Source organism: Coregonus lavaretus (genome assembly GCF_964263955.1).
Source record: "Coregonus lavaretus genome assembly, chromosome: 8".
In the NCBI taxonomy this organism is placed as follows: domain Eukaryota; kingdom Metazoa; phylum Chordata; class Actinopteri; order Salmoniformes; family Salmonidae; genus Coregonus; species Coregonus lavaretus.
The window spans coordinates 52,858,887-52,868,578 of record NC_139995.1 but is presented as its reverse complement, the minus strand read 5'-3'; positions in this window follow the sequence as shown (position 1 = coordinate 52,868,578).

Below are 9,692 nucleotides of genomic sequence, written 5' to 3'. Positions count from 1 at the left end.
TTCTGTAAGTGCCTCTACTCTACTGCTCTATGCCACTACACAAATGTAATGATATGCATGCAATGCTTTATTATAAAGGTGATTTTCTTTCTCATGCGTTCCGGTACCTCAGAGCTCCCTTCTCGTGCTCACTTTTTGTTCCGGCACCTCCCGATTTACAAATTAAGCACTGGCGACCACTATACCAGTGGCTCAACCAGAATGTAATTTCACCTTTAAAGATGTACTTCATGCTAAATTGAATCAGTCCTTTTGCTGTTAGTACCGCATTTACTTAGCTGTAGATGTAACAATACTGTCCTTGGAAGTACACTGATCAGAATTCTGCCCTATGCTCCTCAGAAACTCAATTTAAATGTGATTGATTTAACGCTGCTTACATGTGCAGTGAGCCATAGCGCCACTGTCCCATATTTCAATAACCGTTCAAAGCGAAGCCTCAAACATGTCTCAAATTTGCATATCACAGGAATTGATCTACACTGTCAAAGACGGTTCAAAAGAGCAGGTTTCACAAACTGTGTTTGTTTTCGTGCCTCTGTCGCGGTGCACGATAGGGAAAGCCTCCATATCAAACTCCAATCAAACACACTAGGGGCTTCAGGATCCTGATTCGTTGTAATATTTTCTAAAGGCTCCTGTGATACAGAGCACACACGTGCTGTTGACCTGGCGAAGGCTCATATATATCTTTCTTGTTAAGAGCTTATGCATGTTCCCTTATTCAACAGCGTGTTGAATTATTGATATGAGGTGATCTCTGCTGTGTATAGGTCCTATGCATACACAATAGAGGGTTTTTTCATTCATGTTCTGGGTGAACGAGGTATCCAACAGAGAGGTACAAATAGGGGGGGCTGTTATACTGACATACAGTCTGGCACCAGTTTTTATGCCTTAATATATACTATATATACAAAAGTATGTGGACGCCCCTTCAAATGAGTGGATTCGGCTATTTCCGCCACACCCGTTGCTGACAGGTGTATAAAATCGAGCACATGGCCATGCAATCTCCATAGCCAAACATTGATAGGAGAATGGCCTTACTGAAGATCTCAGTGACTTTCAAGGTGGCACCGTCATAGGATGCCACCTTTCCAACAAGTCAGTTTGTCAAATTTCTCACCCTGTTAGAGCTGCCCCGGTCAACTGTAAGTGCTGTTATTGTGAAGTGGAAACGTCTAAGAGCAACAACGTCTCAGCCGCGAAGTGGTAGGCCACACAAGTTCACAGAACGGGACCGGCAAGTTCTGAAACGCATAGCGCGTAAAAACCGTCTGTCCTCGGTTGCAACATTCACTACCGAGTTCCAGACTGCCTCTGGAAGCAACGTCAGCACAATAACTGTTTGTTGGGAGCTTAATGAAATGGGTTTTCATGGCCGAGCAGCCGCACACAAGCCTAAGATCACCATACGCAATGCCAAGAGTCGGCTGGAGTGGTGTTAAGCTCGCAGCCATTGGACTCTGGAGCAGTGGAAACGCTTTCTCAGGAGTGATGAATCCCGCTTCACCATCTGGCAGTCAGACGGACAAATCTGGGTTTGGCGGATGCCAGGAGAACGCTACCTGCCCGAATGCATAGTGCCAACTGTAAAGTTTGGTGGAGGAGGAATAATGGTATGCGGCTGTTTTTCATGGTTTGGGCTAGTCCTCTTAGTTTCAGTGAAGGGAAATCTTAAGGCTACAGCATACAATTACATTCTAGACGATTCTGTGCTTCCAACTTTGTGGCAACAGTTTGGGGAAGGCCCTTTCCTGTTTCAGCATGACAATGCCCCCGTGCACAAAGCGAGGTCCATACAGAAATGATTTGTCGATATCAGTGTGGAAGAACTTGACTGGCCTGCACAGAGCCCTGACCTCAACCTGATCAAACACCTTCGAGATAAATTGGAACGACTACTGCGAGCCAGTCCTAATCTCCCAACATCAGTGCCTGACCTCACTAATGCTCTTGTGGCTGAATGGAAGCAAGTCCCCGCAGCAATGTTCCAACATCTAGTGGAAAGCCTTCCCAGAAGTTATAGCAGCAAAGGGGGGACCAACTCCATATTAATGCCCATGATTTTGGAATGAGATGTTTGACGAGGTGGTGTCCACATACTTTTGGTCATTTAGTGTATCTATTGATGTCACTGAAAAGGAGTGTCCAAGATATGCTTGCTTGAGATATTACACTATTATTTGGCAGTTCATGCTCGATCTGAAGAAATAATGGCATGGCACATTTCATTTTCTTTTTATTCCACTGAAGCTGATCGTGCCTCCTCCTTCCCCTATCTCTCTCCCTCTCCTTCTCCACATCCTCGTGAATATTTCACAAAGTACCTAAAGAGACTACTGGTCGTATCCACTTCGATTATCTTTTTTTAAATTTCCTGGTAATATGTCCCCATCCAAGATGGAGTCTAATCCTTCTCCAAATGATCCCTATTACTGTGAGGCAAGGCAGAGAGTGCGATGATCATTATTCACCTAGCCAGGCCATCTACACTGTCACAAAGACTGGCACAAAGTCAGTCAGGTACCAGACTGTTTCAACAGGATGCCCCCTCGTCTAGGAAACCCAGACCTAGGAGCCAGATCACTAGGTCTGGGGAGGATGTCAAAAATCGAAAGGGTAAACATATTGTTCCGGGAGGGTCCTCTTCAGGCAGACAACCCATTTCAGACTCGTCCTCTCTGTCCCAACTGACGGTGTAACTTCTACAGATGTGTAAGCTGGAACATTGGTACGTTGTCGGTGGCAACCCGTCTGTCTAGAGAGACTAGTTTCCCCCACCCAGATTTAACCTATTCCAGGACTAAAAAGCGTGCTCAAAGGAGAATCTCAAAGGAGAATCTCCATAGACTATCAAAGGAGAATCTCCATAGACTATCAAAGGAGAATCTCCATAGACTGTCAAAGGAGAATCTCCATTGAAAGTGCTTTTTAGTCCAAGACTTAGTCTATGTCCAGGAAACCTGCCCTTTATGTTTTCTTTTGATATTTTAATATTTCATCTCGTTACAGAGAGATGAGTCATTGTTAGGATTTTCTAATCAATTTGTTCCATTCACTAACGTATCAAGCTTTGAAGTGTTTTAAACAAACCATACATTGAAATCCATGAATTATAGTATAATCAGGAATTTGGCAGGTCACATTAATTAAAACACAACAATTGTGACAAAATCATCAAGACTAACTTCACAAATTGACTGTCAATTGAGTCAGTGCCCTATCTTTGTCATTTACACAGACTTTCTTCTACTGAGACTTTTCTCGCATTGTGTATTTTTCTTTATTTCATGGACTAACATTGGAAATCTCACACACAATACCCCATAATGTCAAAGTGGAATTCTATTTTTAGAATTTTTTACAAATTCATTGAAAATGAAAAGCTGAAATGTCTTGAGTCAATAAGTTTTCATCCCTTTTTTTAATGGCAAGCCTAAATAAGTTCAGGAGTAAAAATATGCTTAACAAGTCACATAATAAGTTGCATGGACTCACTCTGTGTACAATAATAGTGTTTAACATGTACCACCGTGTGGACTAACATTGGAAATCTCAGCGGGCCGTGTATCATTGGGTGTCTCCTGTGGTATCAGCCAAAATAATAAACCATGAAAGACAGATCCAATTACTCCACACACTAGGCAATGGGCTGGGTACGGGCTGGTGCAGGACCCTTTTCAAACGCTATTCCTGTCATATTACCCCTCGAAGCATCCAGATAGACGATCTTTTTACATAACAAAGGACTTCCAGGAGTATTCTCAACACTACTTTTAGCCAATATTTAAACATAACAATCCACACCAGAATCGACAAATGTGAATCGTTTCAGGAAACTGGGCGTATGCCGCACGTCACTACTTCACAGGAGAGGCATTTGAACATAAAAATTTATTTTTTATCAAAATTCGTTTTTGTGCAGAAATGCCTTCTGGAACATGTGAACTTTCATGTGCTATAATAACGAACTTGTATGCCATTTGTAAATACGAATAACATTTTTAAATTACGAGCCTAGTTGGTTTTGACAGGAACCTTCCCGCTAGCCATGATTGGCTGAGATATGGGGTGGACATGTCGAGAGATGAGTTTCGGATTGGTCTGCCATGTAGCATGCTTCTGTCTATAACATGAGCAGTATGTGTAAGTAATCCTTTCTAATGCTACTTTTTTGAAAGATATCACGAAGAACTGCAATGAAGAAGTTGACAAGTTTTGAAATCAGTGGAATGCCTGGTGGAAGCAGAGTATGATAGCTAAGGAGATGGAGAAAATTCTGGTATTTGATTGCAAATGCAGAGGGAGTCGAAAAGAGAAAACACAGAAAACTGTTGTATAAAACACCTTTCTCCGGATTACATCTTCAAACTAAGGGCAACCATGGCATCCGTGACAGAGAGAGAGAAGCGTTCTCCATGTATACGGGTAAGAGAGTCTGGCTAGCTACATTTTCAGATATTATATGTTTCTAATTTAGTCAGAAAGTCATTTTCATTTCAAGTTAAAGTGTACTGTTAGCTAGCTAGCGAACATTAGCTGGCTAGCTCGCTAGCTAATGTTACATGTATGATCTGTGTAATAAACATTTTTTTGTATCTCAGAAAGAGATTTGCATTGCTAGTTATAGCCTAATGTTAGCTAGCTAGCTAACATTGAACCTAGTTGGTTAACTTTAGTTATCTGCAGATTAATTCATGGTAGTAACATTTTGAGTTGGGATTATGGTTCATTGTTTAGCTAGCTATCTAGCTGATTAGCTAGCTAGCTAGCTACACGTCTAAACAAAAGACTCCACTAAGCAAGTAACCATTTCACTGTACTGTTTACACCTTCTGTATCCTGTGCATGTGACAAATAAACATTGATTTTATTTGATATTGTTTGTGTTTACCAGAGCCGGTAATGTGAAGATCAACATGACCAAAGTCAAATTAGGATATAACGTTAGGCCAACGAGACAGTGTCCAAGTTCTAAAATTCTCCGGTAGAATGCCCTGCTTTTATTTCATCATAATCGTAAGCTATTTTCTGTAATTAGCTCGCCATTAAAATGTAAATAATTATCTTGTTGTGAGTTTATTTTCCTGTAATAATGAATAAAATTAGCTAAAGTTAAGACGTTGTCAGCTATGATATGGTCATTATTTGAACTGGCGAGCCAGCTAACTTAAAGTTAGCCAGCTAGCTAACAAGCTAGAAACAAACCAAAACATTGTTTAGAAAGTTGCTTTTAGTTGCCTGGTTTGCTAGATTGACATATCCTCAATTCATTTTGAAATGGATGGGTTTATTGGTGTTAAAATACACCAGTTATGCTATTTTGGACCACCATGCTGCTGATGTCATGCAGCATGTCATTTTTGTGTTTATACTTTTTCATAGCGACAACGACAATTTTGATGTCGGACGACAATAGAATGTTCATGATGTCATTGTGACAACTGTCTACAGACATGTCAATAGACGTAGTATAAACCAGCCCTTAGTCTTGAAATCTTTGGTTGTTTAGCACATGGCCTCACATGTGAATCCTTAAAGAGTTGGGTGGGGCTGAGGCTTAAGAGGGTGTGAATGATGCTGAATGGGTGTAGACAAAGAAGAGCTCTCCAGTAGGTGTACCAGTTTATTAATGTTCAAAGCATAATTACTTTCCCATTGTTCCTCAACTGTAGTGTATGATATACAATTTTCTAGCTCTGAGTCTATACTTTTATCAAATTTCAAATGTTGCTACATAGGACCGAATCCAGGTGGTCGGTTACAAATGTCAGTTCACTTTTCCTGTTCACAGAACAACAGCAGAAGAAGGAGTGTACCGTTGCCTGAGTGACTCTGTGCCCAGCAAGAACCGCTGAATATAATCTGAGGGGGAAATCTCTCACTGGTTAGGGGTTGTGGTGCGCAGTGGAAAACATCTTGCTTAAGGACTTGACACAATGGATTTGCGTTACCACTGAGTGGATTGGAGACGTATAAGGCCTACGGTGCACTCTCAAAGACCTACTTTGTGATTGAAAAGCTACATTATACCTGGGAGTTAGGGAGAATCAGATATGTTATTCTTGTAGGGCTCTCTGAGGTGTTAGGCTGCATGAATAAGATATGGACTGAGACACCTCACTGGTAACAGACAAGAGATCTAACATCAAACAGGGCTATTATCTCGTTACATTCTAGGATTTGAATCCAGAAAAGCTTGACAGTTTTGTCACAGCGCATATCAATTACAGGAGCCCAGATTTTAAAGGCAACTGAAACAAAGCTTTTAGGATTGCAGATAAATGTCAAAACCCAGACAAGCCTAGATGAAAAAAAATAGAAATAAGAATAATAGCAAGGGCTGAGTGCAAAAGAATCGCAAGGGCTAAGTCCTAAATGCTTCCCTAATCATTATATAGTGCACTACTTTTGACCAGAGCCCTATGTTTATAGGTCCTATAGGCCCTGGTCAAAAGTAGTGCACTATATACTTACTGGGAACAGACAAGAATTCAACATCTATTCCACGTTGGTTCACGTTCATTGAAATGACGTGGAAACAACATTGATTTAACCAGTGGGTAGAGAACAGGGTGCCATTTGACAGAAATAATCCTTTGTCGGAGAGGCGTCTGTTCAAATCGAGATTATGATCCCGTCAGTCTGCAGCTCGGTCAAATAGTATGTGTCTTTTTCCCTGAAGTAAAGGTGAGACAGAATATCATCAAGAGATAAACAACCGTTGACTCAATTGGAAGTAGCAAGTGTAAATATGTGCTGAGGTAGAAATCACCCTTTAGCTACCATAGATCTGGGATCAGATTATTCTTCCCTCTAAACCAACCTCAACTATTACGAAGATGAAATAATATCTGACACCATTATCAGTGATTAGGGGGCAACATTTACCTACTCCTTACCGATCCACTGAGACATTTACCTACTCCTAACTGATCATAACTGAGACACCAACATTTACCTACTCCTAACTGATCCTAAATGAGACCCCAACATTTACCTACTCCTAACTGATCCACTGACACCAACATTTACCTACTCATAACTGATCCACTGAGACTCCAAATAAGTATTGCGGCGGGTGAACACCGCCTTGTCACCTAGCGAGCTAATGGTGGAAGGTAGTCTAGTGGTTAAGAGTGTTGGGCTAGTAAATGAAATGTTACTGGTTCAAATCCCAGAGTCAACTAGGTAAAACATCTGTTGATGTGCCCTTGAGCAAGGCACTTAACCCTAATTGCTTCTGAAAGTCTCTCTGGTTAAAAGTGTATCCTGAAATGTAGTGTTGTCAGTCACAGTGCCACAGATGTAAGCTGCTTTGCTCTAGCCAACGACCACTGTGGAGAAGGGTCGCTGAGAAGATGACGGGCTGAGTGTTTGTTAATTGGAGCAAACGTTTAGCAGATCCCTGAGATGCAGACAACGTCCCACCTGGTTGCTTTTCCTGTCTGTCTCCAAGATGGCGGAAATTATGACAGGGCTCTTTGAGAATTTGTCTTGGCTTGACAGGAGGAAGACCTAGAGAGACGGAGCAGAATGACATCTCACTACATGTGAAATCAACAAATAGAAACATAATTTATTCATCAAACCATTCGTCAGTTCTTTTTGTCACCAGTCAAATTTTAAGTTTGGAAAAGTAATGTGTAATTTATGAAGATACGCAATTTAGGTGTCACAGATAGTAGACAAGATTCAACTGCTACGAGGTCTCATGAGGACTTTTTGTTTTTATTTTAGATGACTTCATAAAGTTCCATAGATTATTTAGCTAAGATTGGAGGCTACGTTCTCTGATTTTAGACCAGGTGTGGACAGCTCCAGCTCCTAGAATCCACATTGATAACCAGTTGTTAAAAAACAACAAATTGGGGATACCTAAAGGGGTCCTAAAATTCAAAATCTAATAGCTAAATGATCCATGGTGTGACCATCTTAAAACAATTCCATATGTTAGCGTAGTAGACTTTTAGAGGTTAATTAGTCATAATCTCAGAGGGATAGGTGGAAACGTCACTGTTTTTGTGTTTAGGCTGCTAGAGACGTCATGGGATGACTTGTATCCGCCGCAGATACAATCTAAATACTATATAGGTTATTCTAATGTAGATTTACTGACAGAGAAAAGTATGCTTTTCATTTTGGAGCTGAATTGATTGGACTCCCGACAACAGGCGTCTCAGAACTTAACGATCATGCCATCTGGAAGTGGGTGCTGTTGTAGCTGCTGATATCGATCATCCTTTACTCCTTCCCTCACAGATGGAAAGAAACTGCCATCTGGACGCAGGTGTTGTGGCTTTTTGAAAATTGGAAAGAACAAATAAATAAATGTTATAGTGCCTTTCATATGAGAGTCTTGGAAATGTGCGTGTGTGTGTGTGTGTGCGCGAGTGTGTGTGTGTGTGTGTGAATGCATGTTTGAGATTGTGTGTGTGTGATGGAAGGATGTATTTTCTGGCCATTACTATAACCAACAATAGTTATTCACTAACTTCCCCTGTCTCGAAATAGCAATACTCAGACATCCAAGTGTTTTATGTCTTTGTTATAAGAAAACTCCTCTGGCTACAAATACCATCACTTTCAACCATATTATGTGCCTCCAGCTTGACAAGGGACCTAAAAGAAATGAAAAACAGTTCGTTCTGCCCCCCCCCCAAAAAAATATATAATAATAATAATAATAATATGCCATTTAGCAGACGCTTTTATCCAAAGCGACTTACAGTCGTGCGTGCATACATTTTTGTGTATGGGTGGTCCCGGGGATCGAACCCACTACCTTGGCGTTACAAGCGCCGTACTCTACCAGCTGAGCTACAGAGGACCACGTATATATATATATTTGTGCTGATTCATTTTCAAATGCTGGTGTGTCAGTACAATAACATATCAGATGTATGTAATGAGGTGGTAGAATAGATCAGTAGGACCCACAGATGTGTAAATCCCATTCAGAACTTGGTCGGAACTACAATTTATAAAGGCTTTATACAGCATTTATAAAATCTTCATAAACACTACATAAATACTTTTAAAATAATGTATACCATACTACATAAAGAGTAATGGTCCTTACATCTGGTGCTTTGCCAAGATGTGCCATAACCCTTTTGTCATTCTTTATATAGCATGACTACATTTTGGAAAACAGTAAATGCACTGAAGCGCACTAATTCGTCTTCTTCCCTGCCTAAGCAAGTTCTGTCTGACTCTGGCATCATAACTGAGAAGAATGGGATAAGTGATGCTTTAATAATCATTTATCTCAGCAGGCTTTTCATTTGAGAGAAACGGTGGTGTAGCTGACCCTGGTCAGTCAATCGACTGCTCTTGCCTCTGCCAGCCTCTAGCTGACTCGACAGTTAACCCGTCAACTTTTAGTGAATCTTTGTTTTCATTTCAACAATTGGCTATCTGTGATGTGCTAGACACCTTGATTGATGTAAAAAAAAAAAAAATCCACTGGGGCTGATGTGTTTGATCCATTTTTGCTGCATCTCTCTGCCCCCCTGATTGCTGAATGATTGACCCATATTTTTTACCTGATGATTATATCGTGTACTATCCCCAAGGTTTGGAAGGCGTCCCATGTACTTCCCCTTCACAAAGGTGATGACCCTTTTGACCTAAATAATCCTCACCCTATTTCTAAACTTTCTTGCTTAGCTAAAATATTAGAA